This window comes from Lagopus muta, chromosome 15, assembly GCF_023343835.1.
Source record: "Lagopus muta isolate bLagMut1 chromosome 15, bLagMut1 primary, whole genome shotgun sequence".
Taxonomy (NCBI): domain Eukaryota; kingdom Metazoa; phylum Chordata; class Aves; order Galliformes; family Phasianidae; genus Lagopus; species Lagopus muta.
In genome coordinates this window covers 14,726,191-14,749,198 of record NC_064447.1, presented here as the reverse complement: position 1 = coordinate 14,749,198, position 23,008 = coordinate 14,726,191, and the positions used below count along the sequence as shown (strand labels likewise).

Below are 23,008 nucleotides of genomic sequence, written 5' to 3'. Positions count from 1 at the left end.
TTTTTCAAATATTAAACTACTGTATCATTGGCAGCAACGTGCTGCGAAGTACAAACACTCATGACTTTATGATTCTATGAGGCTCACGCCCTTCTACATTTCTTCCTACACGGCCTCACTCTCAGACACTTGTATTTGTATGTGAAAGCATCATGTGTGGAGTTGGCTGTCCCTGCCTAATCTTAGTGCTCACACTGATTTATATGTGAGCCTGAAACGTTGTTATTGCTAATAAGCAACTACATAAGAAACTACATCTGTACACACCTTCAACATTGCTGAGATTTATAAGACAGAACAGCAACAGGTTTTGCACACTTTAACAAACTGTTCTGACCAAATGATTAATTTCAAACTCATAGTTGCCAATCATCCTCCAGCAGGTAACAAAAGCACCTACAGAGTTTACCTGTTGGTATGCGTCAGAGATGCATCACACCATAAGCTCTCATAGCAAAACCTTATGGAACTGGCCATAGTAACGATCCCAGTGCTGGAGATCCCATTCCCCAGTCCTCACAGCTGGGGGATCACAACTACCTATAGCTTAACTTGTCTGTCCTCCGTAAAAAAGGGCAGTTGCATTGCCTTCTGCCTCTGCAGCTCCTGCTTTTACTCAGCACTCATTTCTATCCAGGAAAGTGACTTCAGTCGTTCTAAGAAGCAAAGCAAATATAAATTATCCCAATTTTGCATCATCTTTGTCACTACACAAACAGTGGTCCCACTGGATGTGGAAATTCCTGGTGATTACTAAGCTTCACTCATAAGCCACCAGCACATCAAGGGAAGTGCCTCTTTATCCACTTGACTGGAGGATTCCAAAATCAGTCTCACCCTGTTTATATCTAAGCTGTCTTATCTTCTGCACTTTGTTTTTCATCTCACTTTTCATCTCAAAATTAGCTCTGGTAGAATTTATGAGTACCTTGAAAGGAATCACAGGTGTATTTTGGTTTGACTGCTGGTCTTTCAAATAACTCTGAAGAACTGCACATCATGAAATGAGGAGAAAAAAAAAATATATACGTATATATAGATTATCCTGCAGTAGCAGTGAAAGATTTTTTTCTTAAACCAGGGAAATACAGAACACTCAGCTGCTCACTTGAGCAAACACAGAGGCATGCACACATAATACTGCAGCCTAGAAAAACATTCAAAGCACAGCTTCACAGTACTTAAGGACAGACTGTTGCCCTCCCCCAGAAGATTCATTTTAACTTTTATTAGAGATGCAAAAGGTACTTAGTGACTCTTGATGTACACCTGAATAGGAGTTGGACATAAGTCGGTACTGTAATACAAAAACTTAAATACAAGTTTATGGATAACATGAATAAGAGAAGCAATAAAGTATGTTTTACAAAACAAAGTGCAAACATTTTCTTTCTATAAACAGGTAGCAGCTAAGAAAGCCTACTGTAAAATAACTCTTCTGAACGCCTAGATCCCTTTTCTTGGGGATGTCCTGAACCTTCCGACTTTAGATATGTATTTACACCGACTTACATGTATGTACATTAATCTGCTACAGACATATGCTATAGGTTACACATGCAGGCAGACTTTATTTATTTATTCAGCCTCACAACTTCAGCTTGTTTGTTCTGAGCTCTAAAATAATGCTGTTTTTGCTGCCTGCTTCTCAGCCAAAGATTAATTTAATTCTTTTCTTGAGCAGACAGAACAATGTCATTTTGGGCATGAAATAGTAAATAGCTTTGAGCCATTTCCAAATTCATCTACATAATGTGCTAATATACAAAGATATTTATTCCAATTTCCTGAATCACTGATAATGATAAAAGCTATTACTTCTGCAAAGAGTTATGGAGCTTTCATAATGGGGTGTTGTTACCAAATAATTTGTTTGGCAGACCATCCCATACAATTCAAAGAAGAATAAATTTAGTTCTTGAAATAAATGGGGATTATTTCCCATTCTTATGGAAGGCTGTTCATTTTTCTTTCTCTGTATACCACATATGTCTTTTAAAAGTATTCTTTTTTTTTTTTTTTTTTTTTTTTTTTGTCAGACACTGTTCTCTTTTCTTTTACCCTCCAGTCAGGGGGCTTTACCTTATGGCTTCTCATCATAATCTCATTCAATAGATTGCTGATGCCAAAATGAATTTAAGTTCATGAGAAGCATGCATTCCTCATTCAAACAAATCATCTTCCTTGAGGAAAATCTTCCATGCATGTACTTCAGAAGACAAGTCTACCTGCACTTATTTTTTTTGTAAATACCTTTAATTTCAATTAGATTATTCTACTGATCATCAATTGGTCTACACAGTACCACGTTACTTAAACAAAACTGCAGCAATGCAACTTGTTGTCTACAGGTCACTTCTACATCATCTGAAACTCTGAATGTGTGGTACATCACACCACAGTACCATCTGCTTCCTCATACCCCTTGCAATGGGCAGCAATGTGAGATAGGCATTATCCAAGCAGAACCTCCTACAGAGAGAATTCGTTTAGAAATTATTCTGCTTTTACAGAGGAATTTTCCACATAAAGTAGCAAATAATTAGTTTAATCCTTCCAATTTCTATAAAGGGCTTTAGGTTTTCACAGATTAGACATCAGCAATAGTTTTGTGTCTATTTACAATAGTTCTCACCTTACACAGGCACTTAACTCAAACAGAAAGGAAGAAAACATCCACATGATGTTCAGTCCTGGGCTCCCACACACAGCTCTCACCCCTGCTTCCAGCACCTCAGAACTTCTCTTCCCTTATTACCAACCCCACTTCCATTCCCAAAGCAACAGCAGATACTGCTGTACGATTAACGAAGGTTTGGCCGAGAGCCTTTCTTCCTTGATAACCAGAACTCCAGCTTTCTACTCCTTCCACAGTTCTCTACCACTAAGCCCCTTCAGGTGACAGCCTCACTTGAATGTACACACACGCATTCAAGTGTACTGAAAACCTGATATGTTTTTGTCAAAAATGTTTTGAATTAGCACAACACTTCAACAGATCTAATTATAACTGCTTAGGGTTTTGATTATCATTTTCTTTCAAATACTTACTTCATTATAGGACCAATTTGACTAGCTCTCCATCAGGAAACTTGAAATCAGCTATTATTATCTTCCATCTCAGCGATCAAGTTCAAAAAAAAAACCAAACCTCACCAGTGAGTTTCTTGATCATTTGTCAATCCATGGACTTCATTAGAGCCCACCTGCTGTTCCCACAAAAGCATTTGAACCCATAGAAAAGTGTTTTTGCCATACCTCACATTCAAAACCTTCATTTACAGCTTAGGGGTTATTTTGACACTTATTTCTCTTCATTCATTCTCCCAACCCCTGCCACCACCAATAGAATTTAAATATAAATTTCTATAGAACAGACTTTCTACAAGAAGTATGTGTATGTATACAAACAGAATATATTTATATGCCCAAATATGAAAAGCTAAAAATAAAGATAGCGTATGTTTGCCCTACCAAGCAGCAAAACTGCTTCTGAAAAGTTCCTCACAGTACCAGGCAAAGTATCCTTAGGAATACCAAGAGTCACATAGGAGAAAAAAGGTCACCTCACCTAACTGGTGAAGAGGGTCTCCAGCTGTAGAACGCTCCTTCTAAGGAAGCAGCCTTCATCCAGCAGATGACCTTTTGGAGGCTAGCCCTTAAATGAGCCCCAGAGGAGGGGTAGAACCAGGGTCCACTCCTTCCAGGCAGGTGGGAGGCAAGTGTAAACTGTTTGCACCTGTGCTTCCTGGGCCAGCCATACCCCTTTATCAGGTGCTCAGTCATCAGTTCAGGTCATGTCAGTTCCCCTACAGCACACTACAACCAGCTGGTTTTGTTCTAGTGGTCTTAGAGTTTCTAAATATAAGCCAATGGATCTGTCTGATAACAGAAGGGTACTCCAGGGTGGGAATATTAATTTTATGGGGAAAACAACATAGCTGAAATTCAATTAAAAAAACAAACAAACAAAAATAAACTTTCACCTTGACAATTAACAGAAAAGATATACTTAAAAATTGTTAGGCATGTTTTGATTTCATGTCTCGTTGCAGGATAGTTAGTACTTTATTTCTTCAGTTAACATCTGCAATTGCAAGCTTGCAGTTACATGCATATTTTGTGTGTTTCTTACTCTGCTCTTGATTAATTAGAATAAAACAGAGAAATAATGCCACAGTGCATTTCATTCCTGTAAACAGTCTATAAACAAAAGACTGAAGGACTTTATAAAAATGTAGATGAGTAAAGCATACCCAGTTATCTGGGTTTCCAAATGAGAGATGAGTTTAATGATCGCATGGACTGCCAGAAAAAAGAACAACAACAGAAACACTGATGTTTCAAGCAGGACTTGTTTTGAGACGGAGGAGCTCGATCTTTAGTTCTAAAAATGTAATGCCATCAGTAATCTGTAGATGTTCCCTGTCTTGTAGGATAAAAGCACAGGCACAAAGCAGTCAGAAAAACATACTTACCTAATCTACAGAGAAGGCAGTACTCAACACAAAGGGCTTTGTAGAGGATGCAGACTGAATGGAAAGCAAAGGCTTATTTAAGATTAAACCAGAGGTGCCATCCAAAACAGTCCTGTAAAATACACAGCCTCTTCACCCCCAGGCTCATTTTCCTGGATTTTGCCTTTGTACAAAACGTCCTCAGAGGACCATACAACAGTTTATCTTCCACGTTTCATTGTTATTTAGCTTTCTGTTTGTCTCCCATGTCCTTCAGACTCTGCAACCTTTGGCATTGTGACAATGGACTTTTACAGATACAGGAAAAATCTGAAACTATTACAACCCTTCCAGATGCTCTTAAAAGCTAAAAAATAAAAAATAAAAAAAAAAAAATAAAAAAAAAAAAATTCAAGAGGATGCCTGGCACACGAAACCAACTGAACAGGATGCCCAAACAGCTGATCTTTCAAAACACATTTCACATACTTAACTGTTCCAACTCTCCTCCTCCCCACTCAGCCGCCCCTGCCAGCTCCTAACTGTACAATGCGGATGGAGTCAGTGTTCTGAGGTCAGTTGCTGTCATGAAACTGGGCAGGCATTAAACTCCCCAGCACAGCTTTTCAAGCAGATATTTGGAGCAAGCCAGATCTTGTCAATGACTGTACCACGCTTTAGTGGAGTAAATCAAATCACATTTACATTCAATTTCTGCCACAGAGATTAAGGTTTGGAATTAACTTTGTTCCCTAAAGCTCAGGTCCATTTTAATAGTTGGTGCCAATGTGATCTGGGAGTAACCAAATGTAGAAGGGTCAGAATCATAACTGGAAACTCTCGTTCCGAAATCCAACACTTCATATGAGTGAGTGTGCGAGCAAACATGTGTTTGGTTTTCAGTTACTATTTTTACATTTCAGCTTTCTGCTTTAAAAACATGCCATTGACAAAAATTGTTTTTTTCAAGATTTTATCTTCAAATTTGTTCTAAGAACTAAAAGGCATCACCAACAGTTTGCTGGCTTGTTCTATTATTGCAGGCTTCAGTATGATAAATTGATAGATACTACCTCTATAGCACCAGATAGCTGAACAGGAACTAAAACAGTGCAACATACCAGTGTGCGTGGCAAGAATCGCCCTCTGTTCTCTAATGGACGCATACTTCTGGAAGTTAGAAATTTTGCCAAGAAGAGAGATTTCCTTTCTGCAAAACAGACAAGCAAACAGCTAAATAAAAGTAGTTCTCTCTCATTTTCCTCAGTATTCAAAGCAAGGAAATTTCCCGTTTCAATCTGTGGTTACAAAGTAGTATATTTAAGGCTATGTGTTCACAGCGTCGTAACTGGTTTAACTGATATCACAGAAAAGAAGCCTGTATTCTAGAGGAGGTGGGAAAGGATCGGATGAGAAAAATTAAATGTGAACAACCCTTTGTCCTTTACAGTATTTACTCCCAACCAGCCTGTTTGTAAATGAGTGAACTCTATTCATATTTGCGGCAACAAAATAAGAACCAAAGCTACTTCCTGAGTAGCAGTGATTCAACACAAGAGCAGGTGTCAAATCTGCCTACCAGGCTTGGTTGTTAAACTCTGCAGCCAGTACACAGGATGACAGATACTATCTCAAGATCAAAACCTCACTAGGTTCAGTATTGTCCATTCTATACCACCTCTGAACATCCGCCTTGCACAGCTGCAGAGACCAGCCTCTCTTGTGGATAACAAGGGAGGTACACACATAAGTGTAAAGAGTTCTGTAACATCCACATCAGCCTACACTGGAAATTGGAAGTGGATTAAATGCCTCACAACAAGAACTTATGATGAAATTCAACATCCGGATAGAAAAATAATATTATTCAAGGTTGAAGTGCTTTGTGTTCCGGAGTGAGAAGGCCTGAGCCCTTTTCCATCTGATCCATTATAATGCACTACGAAACACCGAAACTTTATGCTGAGTAAGGCTGACTTCGCCCTATCCATTAATATCCACTCTATCCCATTAATAACAGTTTCAGTAAGCACAACTGAGAACATTTCCATATACTTTTCAACCCTGGAGTCACAAACCATTCCCAACTGTTCCAAACAGGCAAAAGTTACAAGTCTTTCCAGACACAAGGTAAATGATACGTTTGATAGACACAGACTGAAAATCACCTGTTTCTGGTCAAAGCAGGTATGGGATAATTTTCTGAATGTCTAGATTTACTGATGGCAAAAGTAAAGTATGTTCACTGATAACACATTTTTATATTAGTACTTAGCATTGCTACTGGATCACAATTAATGCAAAATTTAATTACTGTTATCATATCATCACAAAAATCTCCTGGCTTCTTATTCTTCTTAGGCAAAGTTCTAAAAGCAACTTATTTAAATGGAAGATGGTAACATATCACGAGATCTATGCATCTTATTAATCTGGCTGACAATTTTGTGCTTTGAATACTGGCCATTAAGAATGGATACAAGCAGGAATTATTCAGTAATTCCACAGAAAGCAAAACCAGCCATACAAGAAGGTACAGACACTACAACAGAATAATAGAATGGCTCGGGTTGGAAGGGACATCAAAGATGATCCCCGTTAGAACTGAAAGGCCTCTCTCAGGTCACTTCACAGCCTTCTCTTCCCCAGGCTGAACAGTCTCAGCTCTCTCAGCCTGTCCTTGTAGGAGAGGTGTTCCATCCTTGGAATCATTTTTGTGGCCCTTCTCTGGACACACTCCAACAGCTCTATGTCTCTCTTGTACTAAGGACTCCATATCTTCACTCTAAGTGAAGCCTCACTTGCACAGAATAGAGGGCTAGGATCACTTTCCTTGCCCTTTTGCTTTTGATGCAGCTCAGGATACTTTGGCTTTCTGGGCTGCAAGGGCACATTACTGGCTCATGTCCAGCTTACCATCCACCATTATCCCTGGGTCTGTTACAGCAGTGCTGCACTCTATCCTCTCATCCCCCAGCTTGTATTGGCAGCAGTGGGGGTGGCAGCAATCAACCCAGGTGCAGGATCTTGCATTTGGATTTGTTGAACCTCATGAGATTCACTTGAGCCACTGCTCAATCCTATCTATGCCCTCTGGATGTGTCACAACATCCCACAGCTTGCTGTCAGATTGTAATCTAGAACAGAATTATATGCAGGCTTTGCAGACTTGATTCCACTTTGTCTGCACTTTTAAGGTGCTTAAACATCCTGTGTTATCTATTAGTGGATATTTACAATGGCACCTCATGACATTATTATGGAAAAATTATATCTTCAAGCAAATACCTACGTAACTGTAATTTGGGAAGCACAAATATTTGTGCAATGTTCTTATTCAAACATCTTGTGAAATCTGAAATGGCTTTAGTAAAAGTCAGTCAGACAGTAACAGAACAAGCTTTGTTCCTCTATCTCTTATTTTGAAATAATACTCTTAATATATTGTGAATTATATTTTTACTCATACCATAGTTATTGTTTTGGGAAGATAAGGTGATAAATAATTGCATCATTATCAAGAGAAAATAACAGGGAAAACAGGCAAAAGAATGTCTCATTTTATCTGTAAAAGGTTCATCAAAAATCTGTAACGACACTAAGCAAGAGGAATAATCTGTATTCTCACAGATGTTTTTCGTTGTGCAGAGGCCAGTGAAGCCTTTATCAATTATTGTTGTAGAAAAAAAATCAAAGGACTCAGATCTTCTTTTACCAATGAAAAAAATGTCTGCAGTAATACTGTAATAGGAATGTCTGCTAAGCTGGCATCATTAGGATGAAAATACAAGCAGCTTCTAGAATAATGTTCTTGTGTTTACAAATCCGAGTGTTGTAGTCTTGTACTCTAGAAGAATACTCTTGTACCTACAGCACAGTAAGAATATAACTCAATCCATACAGACATCAAGGCAGAGACAGATGTCTGGGAGCGCAGTGAAATGAAAGGCCCTTTCATTGGGGTACAAAGAAATTGGTTTTCAGAACACAGATTTGAGAAGACAGAGTCAATTATTTTAAAAGTTTATCACACGACCTTTCTCACCAAAGGCACAGACAAACACACCCATTAAACCAATAGGTTTGTCTGGAGCATAATCAGGATGCCAGTTCACTCATCGCCTAAGGAAAATGTGAACAAGCACCTTTTTATGTGTGTGTTTACTTTGTGCACGTGATATCGCAGTGTTAAAACTGCAGATGTTTTCCACGTAGCCTGCTATTGGAATTTTTTTTCTTTTTTTTTTTTTTTTTTTCTTTTACAACTTTACTTTTCTTCAGCATTCCACAAGCAGGAAAGCAGGGCTCCAACATGCAAACACTCTGCAAGACTGAGTGAAATGGAATCCCTTTCTGGTAAAAAAAAAAAAAAAAATCCATGATCAAAACCGAAAAGACGGGAGCTGGAAGAAAAACCATGACTAGAAGGCTAGGAAATAAGAAACATTTATCTGTGCTATTAATTAGCTTCACGACTCTGTTTTGCTTTTAACTTGCTACTGAGTAACTGTTGTAGTTTTCCTATGAATTAAGCATTTCTAATTTGATTCATCAGTGATTACACAGAGAAATAATCTTTTTGCTCAAAATTCACAAAAAACTCAATGGCATAATTCAAAATTTTGAATTCCTATCAAAGGAGAATTCTTGGCTCCAAACAGAGGTCTGGTAGTTTCACATCTATTGGGAAAAAAAGCATCTCTTCATACTCTCAAGCACATATAATTCCCAATCTCAGCAGTATCTATAGGGTTTGCCTGCTGCTGTGCTTTGGTGTCTTGTGAAGACAAAAATCAGCTTTGCAGTTCTTCAGGGTTTTGTGGAATCCAGTGTTCCTCCCCCTTGGTTAACACAAAATCCCTTCTGTACCCAGCTAGGTACCTCAGCCAGTGCAGTCTCACAGGCCAACAGTTCTCACCCCCATCAAATCTAAGAGAATTCTGAACTGAACTGGCATTTCACCCACAGTTAACAGTGCAATACGACTCCTTTAGCTTTGCTGTTTCGTTACTGCAGGAATAGACCCTGCACGTTGGAGTTCATGTGCTGCACAGCTCTGGCCGGCATCCTGAGGGCCCATCACCCTGCACATGAGCGCTCACAAGCAGGGATAACAGCACTTTCCAAATAACAAGAGAGAAACTTTTTCCTTCAAAGGAACTGGATCCAAGAGCCAAGCCATGACTACATATCCTAAAATTCACATTACTCTTAGATCGGTTTTAAGCTACAGCTCTTCCCTTTATTCACCAAAACTCAAAAACTTCTTAAACAAAATTCCTAGCAAACTGTAGTTAAGTTCCACACACCTCCTACAGGTATAATTACTCTGTGTACATAAAATACACACAAGATACACACAAGAATTACGTATACATACAAAAAGCATTTTGAAATGTCTTAAAAGATCCACTGTATTCAATTACCTACTGAAAGCTGTGCATGGGACGAAGCACGGCGAGGCTGCCTGCCAGCTATCACATCTCCTGCCTCGTACTTAACTAGTTTCATTCGCTCCCTTTGTGCACACAGAGCGACCATGTACGATTAGTCTTCCCACATTTCCCCATCTAACAGTAAAATTAAATCCTAAAAAGACTGTGTTATTAGAGCTTGGCATTTGCTGTGATTGCTCTCCTCACAACGGAAGATGCAATCAGAGGAAGAATTTATGTCCTGTAATTCAATGAATGAATGTGCTTCTCCAGTAATTTCTTTAGTAATTACTTGTGCAAAGTATGTGTTTCTGTAATTGAAATTCTACAGTGTACTATCATTTATTAAAATAGATTATTTATTATGGCATTTTCCATCTTCATTTCATTACTTTCCTTCAATACAATGCTTTCATAGTCACATTTTTAATTCATGTTATTGGTCTGGAGATGCTGAAAGTTGCAGTGTAACTTATAAGCATTCAAACAGAAAAGGATGTTATTAAGTGGGAACAGAACAGGAGGAGAGGAGACAAAGCAAGGCACTGATGAGGAGATGCATTTCCCCAGAAATTCCATTACCCACTTTCAGCAAAGCAGTCCGTAAGTAAAACAGCAAAATATTCTAACATCCACTTCTTTACGTAGTCATTCAACTGTAAAGATCACGTTAATTGACCTTAATTAGCATTCCTACCCTCTAACAAGTATTCCTGAGCGGGCCGTAAAAAGAAACACAATATCTTCAGGGAAAAGCTGTAAAGGCAATCCTGAAGCACCCATTTCTTTGTTTATTTCCTCATCAGAGAGAACTGAAGACATATTTATTAGTCATAAAACACTTTTCCTCAGCAAATAATTAGTCACCTACCAAAGGCCTTTTAAAATTTTTTCTGCAAATGAGGCTGGAAGGAAGACAGGAGATTAGACTGCTAATCAGTCTCTTTGTGGAAAAGCTAAATTTTCTAAGTCAATGTATTAGGGTATCAACCTGAAATTAAATGCAAAAATTGATGCAAATTCTCAACAGACAGAACACAAACTTTAACAACAGCCGTGGTGATGAGTGCCTGATGTGCAGACCACTATGCTCCCCCTGCTGCAGTGCCTGCAGCAGACTAGGCAAGCACAACACCAGCAAGCAGTGCAATGGGAAGCAAGGGCTGGTGGCTACTGGGAGGGAGAAATCGGGGGAAGACATGAAAAGAAGTCAGAAAATAGCTAACTAGTCACGTACTGCTGTAAGGGGAGCAAAACAAAACAAAACAAAACAAAAAGTCAAAACCATCCTGAGGAGAGAGGTGATACCTCCCAGGGCCTTGTAGAAATGCTGCTGGGTGCTGAGCCTTGCAGCAGCAAAGCACAAACTCCGTGGTTTGCTCATCTCTCTGCAGTGGAATGGAGGACGGAATCAGAGTGCTAAAGCAAGAAAATCCATGGGTCAAGACAAAGACAGCATAAGAAGTGTAGGAAAAAAGCTATGCCAAAACAATCAGTCACTCACCACCTCCCACCAGCAGGCCAATACCAGGCAGGCTATAAGCAATGGCTCCCTTGGAAGGACTAAGCCTCCACACTTACTGACAAGCATGATGTTACAAGACTTTGAACATTCTTTCCGCCAATTCAGATGAACCGTCCCGTGCACGTACCCTCTCCATGTCTCACCACCTCCCAGCACACTTACTGTGAGGGGGAGAAAGAGAAACAGAGAAAGCTCTGACACTGCGCAATCAACGATCGGCATCAACTAAAATATCAGTGGGTTAACAACACTGCTCCAGTCAGAAATCCAGAGCATAGCACCATACTTCCCCTGGCCAGGCCCAGCACAGCAGCATCCTGCACTCACCTTGCAGGGCTCCTACTCCTGCCTTCCTCCAGCCTGTGAAAGGCTGCCAAAGAGCCTGGAGAAGGAGAATTTGACTTTACACAGAGCAGAAACTGAGTTTTGGAATGAGTAATGTTGTGCTCATAAAAAGGAAAGAGTATCTACACGGTTGTGTTTTCTGCTGTTTCAGCAGTTCAAGGGCATCTGAAAAGACTGCTAAAAGCAGTTGAAACAAAAGAGCATTGCTAGGTTTTAGTGCAAATTTCCTGTGACTTAGGGTGGTAACTCTGAGGCATTAAGTATTTAACAGGCTCCATCTATCATGCCTGCATAACAGTTTGAAAACTGTCCTTTAAGTAGCACTTTATTACAAATATTTCAGACCTAAGAAAATAAAGACATATTTTTATGAAGAGTCCTCTGATTTTCAGTTTTATATCCCACTGTATCAAACCCTGGCAACTGTGATAAAGTCTTAGCTAAAGAATACTACCTCTTGTGCAGAAAAAAAACCTTCCCAATTTTCAAATGCAAATGAGTTCTATAATTGCAAGTGAGTCTCTCATTTTTCCTCTGACATGACCTGCTCTGTGAAAATCAATATCTCATTATCCAAGCCATAAGGTGAAGCAATTCTGGATCAGAATGCACAGAGAGTCTCTCCTTCTTGCTTGTCTGTAATGATACAAATGCAGTGAACCTTCAGTCAGTGGGAGTTTTGCCCATCAACTTAAAGTTATTTAACAGCACAGTGTACTTCATTCAGACGAGGCATAAATTTAAATAATCCAAACTGACGATAATGAAGATATCCTGTTCTGCTAGATTATGTCAAAATCATGTGAACTTTCTGCTTTTTCTCAGTCACAGCTGGAATAACTTATTTCACAGGTGCTTCCATGGCAAACACTGCCCTAAGTTGCAAGTTTGTCATCTGAAACAAGACTTTACTGGCAAGGTGTTTTAAAGAACAAGAACCAACAGCAGTTGTCCTGTGTATTTTTTTTTCTTTTTCAAGGAATTTTAAACTTGATATTATCTCCTTATGAGCGAGTTGAATATATGGCAATGGATGCCAGCACTTTTCAGTCTCTTTTCTTAATATTTCACAATCAAAATGAATTCAACACATTGAAATAAATTAGCTGCTTTAACAGATGTTGGATCTTCATTCTGCATATATAGGACCTGGACAGGCTGGAGATTCCCTAACCCTAACCTGCACACAGCAGGGGGTTGGAGCTGGATGAGCGCTGTGCTCCTGTGCAACCCAGGCCATTCCAGGATTCTGTGACCAAACGTGATGTAGAGTAACAGATGGAAACAACCCTACGCACCATACATTTTCCCACAGAACAAGAGTTAGGTTTCTTAAAGCACTTCTGAATATCACTACTTCTGTCAAGAGCCACCTTCATTTTCTGCTCTTCAGTAATTTCACTGAGGCAATTCATGTTTGAAAGAGTAAGTTGGGGTGTTAGGACTGCATTTACTCTCCTGTGCATCCCAGTTGTTCACCTAGCATTTTTCCATGTTCACACTTCTCAGTGCTGTCTTACTTTGCAGATAGGATGCTTAATTGCAGAATTAGTATTTTCAGCATGCCCCTTTCACCTTGAGAAGTAACAACGCATAATTAATACAGGAAATTCAGTTATTACAGGATATGTACTCTAAATAGCTTTAGATGATTAAATCAGGACCTAAGGAGAAAACCTCACAAAAATACTTTTTGCTTCAACAAAATCCGTAACACTCCTTTTGCCAGTCAAAAGGTGTTATGTATAAAAGCTGAAAGACTGTATTAGACAAATTGGGTATTCTGAACCCTCTTTGTGTGGATCACAAAGGTACATGTAGGCTTGCTATATGCTAACTTTTCTGTCACAATAACCAAAGATCACTGAAGCACTGGTGTGTTTAGTTAATGTGATTAAGCAAGTGCTAACAGTTCACAGAGCAGTCTGTACAAATTATCTTCAGCAGTTGGGTCCAACCAACCATTAAACAAACCAACAGCTTCCTTTTGATTGTTTGTTTGTTCATTCATCAAATTCATATTTAAAAAAGAAACAATTAGTATCTATCATTTACTGGGAATTCCTGAGAATATCTGGGATGTTTTTTAATTATCTGGATTTTTATTTCAAATACCTGTTTTCTTAACCTCAAATTATTAAAGTATGTGGAAACAGAAAGGGAATTTAATTAAAAACACAGCAGATTCAGTTTTTCTGAAAACCATTCTAATTTATTTTTTTTTATTTAGGGTTTTTCTGCTGCTAAACTGTCTCCCCCTGGATGGAACAGGAAGAGAGCCTGGACCAAGCAAACGGTTGGTTCTACAGTTGGTTTGAGTTCATCTGACCAAAGTCAGCATCATGATGGACTACATGACTGCTGCTTGCCTACAAGCATGCTTGGACTTGATCTTAAGGGTCTTTTTCTGATCTGTTAATTCTCTGATTCCATGATCTAATTCAAAGACTTGCTTTGAATTCTTTTGTTAATTTGGTCTTCAGGAAGACTTCAGGAACACAGAGAAAATTGAAATAGAAGGTTTCAGTAAATCGGCCAGATAGTTCTCAAACAGAAAATAAGCAAAAAATCAATCCAGACGAAGATAGGTAGATTTCCTGCAATCCATATCATCCTGCAATTCACTCTTTCAAGCTCGGTCAGATATCTCCTGAAATTTCAGATCAGGTAACATCCTACTTCTCCTTCCAAGCACACTGGATCTGTTCCATGCAAATAAACTGCTCTGTGGTTCTCTTCTGTACTCCGTTTGGAACAGGAAACCTTTTACTGCATAACAAGGGATCAAAGATGACCCTCTGCATTAATAATAAAATTGAAATGCTCTTTTTAGAAAGAAAAACAATCTAAGCCTTTCTAAATTTAACTCGCTTCATTTCAGCATAGAGCTTCTGCCTCTATTATAAAGTTCCTTCTTAAATGAACTCTCACTATGCCTTTTAAAAACTAATGAACGCAGTTACCATTTCTCAGAGCTTCATACACTGATTTTTCAAAAAGAACTAGAAGTTTTACCAAAAAAAAAAAATCACAAATTCATCAAGGCCATGACAGCAATTAGAAAAAAAAAAAACTTAATTTTTGAAAATTAACTGATTTATGAAGTAACACATGGAGACATGCAGAAATGCACAGTTACTAAATGAAGCATCACCTGGTCCTAGCTACCTACTTTAGCAAACTTGAGTCTAGTTATCTTCTGGTACTAAGAAATATTGCCTCCAGATGTCCAAGAGTCAAGATCTCAGCATGCATATGGTTGGATTCTTCCCAGTGAGAAGGTATGTCCATGTCATCAGTGCAATTAGTGTCATCCAGCAAGTTTGGAACTTGGAGGCAAAGAATGAGGCTGTGCTTCTTCCAAGCAGTATTTACAAAAGGCTGTGGCTTCTGTTTCACTGGTGGCTGTGTGCTCAGCTGACTGGAAAGCGCTTGGTTCTTTTGTAACGCAAACTGTGTAAACTAACAATGAGAAGCAAACATGCACTTCACATGTCTCGCACCACACTCCTCTCTGATTTGTTATATCCTTCATATAAAATAAGTCTTTGAGTGAAAAAACGGATTGCAGAGAAATTATCTGTGTCTGTACCAAATGAGAGCATCCATATTGTGAATTAAAACTAAGTTCCAGAGAAAACAAATAATACAAGAAGAGTCTTTTTCCTCCCTCTGGTGTAATAAAAACAATGTAGAAATATATCAGTGTTTGTAGTCTATAGTCTATTGTTAAAGTGAGATCGCTGTAGCCAAAGAGTAAACTGCCAGTTATCAGAAACATGTTTATCTCCAACTGAAGCACCTAGGATGATGTGTACGTCCAGAGCTATAACAGCACAAGGACAGGCAATCGGTTGTGACAACCCAGAAGTCTTTACAATTTATTTTAATTCCCATCGCTTTCATCTTTTTAGAAAAAGCAGAGAAATGAACTGGAGTGGCACCATATTATTAAACAAAACAGCCATTTAAATCAGCACAAGGTCCTCAAACAGCCTGAGACTTTGACCTGCATAAACGAGAGAAGAATTCACAACATATGTTATGTGGAGAAGTACAAATACTCCTAGCTTTGCTTAAGTCTCTCTGTAGGCTATTCCTGTTTCTATAGCTATTTTAGTTATGAAAGCCTCCATAGCTGGATATCCACAGATGATGGCAACTGAAGGGGAAGGAGATAGAGGTCAAAACATTATTTTCTTTTCTAGCTGAAAGAACTCTTTTCAGGTAGATGTTGACGCTGAGTAGAAGAGATGGTTTCATGTGAATTTCAGGCAAAGCCATACCATATTTTCTACTGCTTGTGAATTCAGGAACAAATGTGACTGTTGCCCAAGTACGCAGGGATAGATTAGAATGAAAATTAGCAGCCACCAGTGGCTACCTCTAGCATGCCTCATTAAAAACCAAATCCAGATTTCTGTTCCAAATACCACAGAATTTAAGTATCTGTCTCTATCTACTGTACAGAAAACAAAGAAACTCTTCTAGTAATGGTTAACAGCTGATTATCAAGAGCTACAAAAAAAATAAACCAAACATGGCTGTCAAACATTTATTCCCTTTTTCAACCTCACCTGTAATTCCAGGTCTGAACCCATTCCAGTTTCAGATCACCTACAACTACTTTACTACTCATCTACATACAGAACACATCTGCCAGCAGTTCTTCTAACCAGGATTTCACTATGTCTTGTTTCAACAATCTTACAATTAAATATCAGTTATTTATATGCCAAAATTATTTGACAATTACTTTACAAAGTACTACATTCAAGAAATTTTTGTTAAGTGGAATATTCCCCTCCTTTTTTTTCCACTGAAACCTGATGGAAAAAGAGCCTAAAACAGACACTGAGGAGCAGCATGTACTCTCAGCTAACTTCTAGCAAAATTAACACCAATTCTTCATTCTGTGTGCCATCTCCATGAATAACTTATCACGCTTCATAACTATGCAAATCTATTACATCTCATTAGCTTATTTTGAGAACACTATTAATAATAGAAGGTATCAAAAATAAATAGAAATAAAATTTATTAAATACCAGTTAAAAATTCGGGTGCAGAGTCCAGTGGGATGTATTTTCTGCTTGGTACCTAAATTTCCATTGATGCTAACAATATTAAATATTAAGTGATCTGAGCAAGCCTGAAGGAAAAAACAAGTAAACTTGAGTAGATTTAAGCACTTTAAGACTCTGGCAAAAGTAAAATAGAAATGGATAGTTGGCCACTTTCAGTTAGTATTTCTTCCATGTCTAGATGGTAATTTTGGGTCCCTGTCTTTATACATTAAATTTCTGGTGAAATACTTCTTCACCAGAATGAACTGGTTTGTTTCTTTTCATCATTAGAGGTTAAAAAGTGTAAAACTGAGGTGAGATAAGAACTAAGCATTTTAGTAACAAAAGTTACATTTCTGTAGTTTCAATTTTGGATGGCAAAGGTTCTCTCTAACGGTCCTCATGGGACTTTATTTCATCAAGGCTTTCAAAAAAGTAAAAAAAAAAAAAGCGCTTCAAGCACAGCTACCTCTGCTATCTCTTTCATAGTAGACACAGGAATTACATTTCTGATGAGTTAAATGTTCAGAATCATTTGAAATGATGTAGGGACATATTTCTACCTATAAATCAATGCAGAACAGTTATTGCATCTGGGTATTCCAGACAAAAAATAATGAGCAGGAGAACAAGAGAAGAATACAAGCATGCTTTACTTAAGATGGCGCCATCCCTGACAGGGGTTTGTTTCTTCTGAATGGAGACAACACTTCACCTTAATACTATTGTTGCATCTTTGTTTTATACAATCTCTTCTGCTTAACGAAGTGACTGTGTTTCCAGAGTAAATTACACTGGTGATCAGTGGAAAACAACTTAAAGCTACATCAAAATGAAGTATTTTGCATACCAGCCTAACTCCTCAGAAATTCCAAGTACTACAGCTTTCTATTAATCATCCAGCTTATTTTATCCTCGCAGAAGAAATCAGAAAGCTCCTCAGAAAGTACATTTTAGCTAAGCACAGTTCATATTTTACCGAGAAAGCAACTTTCTTTCCCTTATGCTACTGATAAGCAACTTCTGAAATATGAAATATTAAATTCAAAATGAAAAAGCAACCCACACCAAATGCATGTTGGTGTGACAGCTGCCAACGTGGATAAATGAGCCAACTTGCTCCAGAACGCCGTAAGGAGCTTCATCTACAGTTTATGCACGACAGGCTCGGGTTCTGCTGCACAATTTGGAGCTCAGAGACTATCTGGCCTTCACTGAACCATTTGTTACCCTGCAAAATCGCAGTAAAGAAACCTCACTCCTCATAACCTGCAGAGGCTGCTCTCTTCCTCACTGTTGGCCAACAGTAATTTGTTGTTCTGCACACCATGGCATGACAAGGTGGCAGCAGTTCCTAGGGCACCCGTCACATTCAGGGACTCTTCTTATTGGTTTTAGTATGGTTTTGACAAAGTCTTACAGGGAACGGTGTTCCATATATACAACCCTATCAGGTAATTCAAAATAGAAATTATTCTCTACTGAATTCCACAAAATGTACACTACACGTACATTGGATTATTTTTTTAATCACAATCACCCTTTGGACCATTTTCATTTCAGTCTTCTTTCTAATGAATTCACTTCATAACTAACAAAAAACATGTTTGCTTCCTTTACAAAGGAAAAACACAACATCCATTGACTTCATTTTAAAATTGCAAATACCAAGCCAAGAAAACTCATGAGTGACTCAGTGTTTTTAAGACCATCAGAACAACACTCCAACTAAACACATTTATATTTGTTCTGCAGTCAACAATGCCACATTGTCACAACTACATTCACCAGCTCTAGATGAAATAATACATCTGGTGTATTTTAGGTATGTTTTGGCCAGCATTTACAAAGAGCTACGTTCAGAAGTCATGCCACCCAGGAAATCAGTATGGATCATTATATTTAGATGGTCACTCAAGAAGTATTTGTCTGAAAAAATAGTGTCACTAGATTGTTTCACCCTCAGGTTCTTCTGTGAATTGAAGAGAACAATATATATTCAACAGATATTGGTTGTATGTTTCTAACTGGAAAAGTTCTCTATTAAAAGCAATTGCTTCATGTTTCTGCCTAGGTCTGCCTAAGCAACCGCCTCAGCCAACTCCTTTAGGACCTTGGGACACATGCCATCCAGCCCCATAGACTTGTATACATTCAGTCTCATGAGATGGCCTCAGACTTGCTCTGCCCCTATAGCAGGGGGGGATTTACTCCCTCAGTTCCCAGCTAGAGGGATGCAAGCTGCAGGGACATGAGAAATACAAGAATCTTGGCTGCCAGTGAAGACAGAGGCAAAGAACTCTTTCAGTACTTCAGCCTCCTCCATACCTGCAGCAGCCAGTTCTCCTTTCTCATTTACCGAAGGAGGTACTCTGTCTTTGGCCTGTCTCTTCTGGCCAATGCACCTATACAGTCCTTTTGTTTTAACACCCCTCACCGAATTCACTTCCATTGTGCCTTGCCTTCCCCAGTTTCCCCTCTCTGCCAGTCCTAACAGCATCCCTGGATTCCCCCCAGCTGACACACCCTGGCTTCCACCGCTGGCACAGTGCCTTTCTCCTCCCTCCCTCGGTCTGCCCAGCAGGTCCTTGCCAAGCCATGCCGGTTTCCTGCTGCCCTGCTTATTCTCTTATTCTGCTGCCCTCTCTTATTCTGAGGGACAGAGAGCTCCTGTGCCCTCAGAAAGGCATCCTTAAAGAGCAGCCAGCTTTGCTCTGCTCCTTTGTCTCTAAGGACAGCTTCCCAGGAGATCCCATCCAATAATTCCTTGAACGCTCTGCAGTTTGCTCTCCCAAAGTTCAGGGTCCTGACCCCACTCTTCTCCAGGCTTGCATTCCTTGAGATCACAAACTCAATCACCAGGGCATGGTCACTGCAGCCTAGGCTGCCTCCAATCTTAACACCTACTCCTAGTGGAAAGACTTCTTCACACGTAATTTTAGAAATAAAAGCAGCAATCTCCTACTTATCACCATTACTCATTGTTTCACTGTGGCTCTAACAAGTTTGATGCCATTGTTTTGGGCTGTGTGTGGGGGGGTTGGGTTTTTTTTGGTTTTTTTTTTTTGTTTTGTTTTGTTTTTTTGCAAATGCTTTTAAAACATAAATAATTTGATAGTTCTGCTTTACACTCAGCGATATAAAAATCACACTAAATCACATGAAAGCAATAAAACACATTTTCACGTCAACTACCCATCTGTAGGCTCCTTTTTACTTCTCTACTTTTTTCTAGAAAGATCGTATACTGAGGCATACTGCTGGAAACTCTCTGGCTTATTCTCAGTGCAATTTCCACTGCCTTTTTTTCAACCCACTGCTTTTCCCTGTGCTCCCTCTTCCATGCCTGATTTTAAAGGATGCAGTGTGATTTGGAGCAGCTCAGAAAACCCATCTTATGACTAGATCAGAGGCAATAGTAGAACCATCAGGATTTCTCATCCTGTTTCCTGTCTGCAAAGTGCCTGTCACAGATTGAATCAGCAAGACTGAATAGATCTTGTAATTGTTTTCTATTACAGAATGCTGTTCAAAAGAAGTCTTCAGCACTCCGAGTAAGATGCACAGCTCGCCTAAGCTGACAGCTAGGAAGTCCAATGCCCAGATGGACACCTCATCTTCAACTCCACCCACAACGTACTGCTTCCATCAACAAGGATATACCTTCTAATCAATCTCACTATCCAACCAGAATTCCCATCCACGTTATTTTTTTTTTGCTTCTGACTTTACTGTCAGAATCACAGCCAGTCTCATTATTTCAACATTACTTGGCATTTCATTGAAGTTCCCGAGGCTGTTAAAGTATGTCCTCAAAACTTCTCAACTTTAGTTTCAAGTCCTCAATTAAGAATACCACTGGGATGAGACCACACCAAGACATTTAACTTAGCATTTAAAATATTCCACTGTTTCAGGCGGTCTGATTTTCTTCTGATTCAGGCATTGCTACAAAAATAGATTATCTTCAAATAATGGCCAAGCTTTCTTCTCATCAGCACAGCCTAGATAGGGAGGAAGTGATTCATCGCCGTGGCTCTTGGAACATCCACTCGCCATAGATATGGGGAAACCCAGCCTTAAAGGAGCTGGTTTGCTTGGGAACTGCGCATGTGAAACTGAACTGATTTGCCCATCACAAGAGATATTACTGCAGAAAGCTTAACGTGGTAGTTATGAAAATCCCATACTACAAGGATGAGGCAGTGCAAATATTAAGATGGGTAACTTCTGTACTTCTAAGACAAATAGAGTGATATTAGCTTTTCATGACAAATTTTGGCAAAAAAAGAAGAAATCTTACTGCTGTGAAAGCAAGCTGAAAGCACACTACACGTGAATACCCACTGTTTTACTAACTAAGACATCCTAATTAGATCTCTCACAAGAGAACAGCAGTGAACTTTTTACAGTGTAGCACCTGACTTAATTTGTTGTTGATATTTTAAATCGAAATGCAAACCACCTATGTACAAGCATAGAGAGCGCACAGTATATTTGATAAACCTCCTCCCCACACCCCTAAGAATTATTTACGCTTTGCTCACCCACATATCCAGAACAAAGAAAGTTCAAGAGGTTCACAAGTGCACTGGAGGAGAGAGAACTACCAGGAAGTAAACAGCAATAATTTGCTAGAAGAGAGAAAGCCATTTCTGTACTAACGGAAACAATCCTAAATGCCTGTCAGTCTTAGAAAAGCTGTCGAAACTGTAAACATTACCCTAATCACTGGTGGCTGCAGTTCTGGGAAAGAGCGGCAGGATGTTATTCGATTGATGAGGGCACTAGGCAGCATAAAGTTAAGAGCTAGTCAGGGCTGAAACACACACATCTACCAAGCATTGCTAAAGCTTATAACAAGGGCAGGAAGAAGAAAGACCTTCACATTTCCTTAAGACTAGTAATTCATTCCAGTGCATTCATGTCTGGTTTATGAGCTTGAGTTAGAGTAAGTCTGGAGGCCACAAGGCAAGCTTTTGCAAAAAAGTTTTTCTCTGAAAGCTTTCTCTTGCTATTTCCCAAAATGACAGTGCTAGCATGCAAGTTACTGATGTTGGTGTTTGGTAGTGCTTGTACACTCTAATCAAATAAGCATCCTTTTCTCCCTTACACTGCTTCAATTATTTCCAAAAGATAAATGTAATATAGCCTTTCCTTAAAAGTGCAAGTTATCTTTGCAATTCCAAAAACAGATACGGCTGGATACTCAGATCTGTGGAACCAGTTTGGCAATAGTAAAAATGTGCACGTGAACAAAAGTCAGAGTGTAATTACCTGCTTAAATTGTGAAGAAATATTCTTTCTTAATTCACTGTTATCGTGATAAAACCAGAAGAAAACTCCAGAGAAGAAGAGAAAGCTCTAGAAGATTTTCTTTGGGGAAAAAAAAAAAGACAACCTTTGACAATCGCAATCAAGTACTGTTATCTCAATTGCATATTTGCACAAGAGGAGATAGACAAGTAACTGCAGAAGTTTTTGAAAAAAACTCTAAACAACAAACCGTGTTTATTCCACATGCTTATTGCCCTTTATATTGTTTTATTTATTAAGAAATCATGCTCACTATTTCAGGTCATAGCAAATATTTGCCACGTCATCCATTAGAAGGTGGTCACAGGAATAAACATCCTTTCAGGACACCTGGTTCCAAAGCATGACTTAGTTGCTTATGTTTTTAAAAATACATATTCAAACTACTTTAAATTCAATTTAGTTTTTAAGCAGCGCTATCTTCTCCTTACGTACTCAAATATAAGACCCTGTGTGAGACAAGGGTAAAAGCAAAGCAAACTGCCATTAAACAGAATACCAGATGTTCAGGAAAACAGAAATCATAGAGTGGCAGAAGGAACAAAAGAGGCAACAATTGGCAAATGATATTCCTCCTTTCTCATTATCCTCCATTTGCTTTCAATTTAAAGTAGCAATTATTCAGCATAATTGGCTGTCCTTTACCTTACTGCTTCTTCAAAGATGGTGCATATCACAATAGCATTGCACTGATTTGCATCAACTGAGAGTTATCTTTCAACCAGCTATCAAAAGAAAAAGCTACTTCTGTTTAGAGAGCTGTTATGTGGCAGCACAAGAGCAAAATGAGTCACTGTCTCTAGCCAGCAACATCATTGTAAGCACCTTCAACTTGTGGAGAGAGGATTCAAGCAAAACAACAAT

At 38.9% G+C, this 23,008-nt stretch overlaps 1 long non-coding RNA gene across 2 annotated transcripts in view; it reads right to left on the bottom strand.

Annotated features, from left to right (window-relative positions):
* LOC125700970 (uncharacterized) overlaps positions 1–23,008 on the bottom strand; it is a 129,862-nt gene that overhangs the window by 9,365 nt on the left and 97,489 nt on the right. For both annotated transcript variants that reach the window (XR_007380119.1, XR_007380120.1), the window contains exon 2: positions 5,579–5,667. This is a non-coding gene — a long non-coding RNA (uncharacterized LOC125700970). The remainder of the gene's footprint in view (positions 1–5,578; positions 5,668–23,008) is intronic.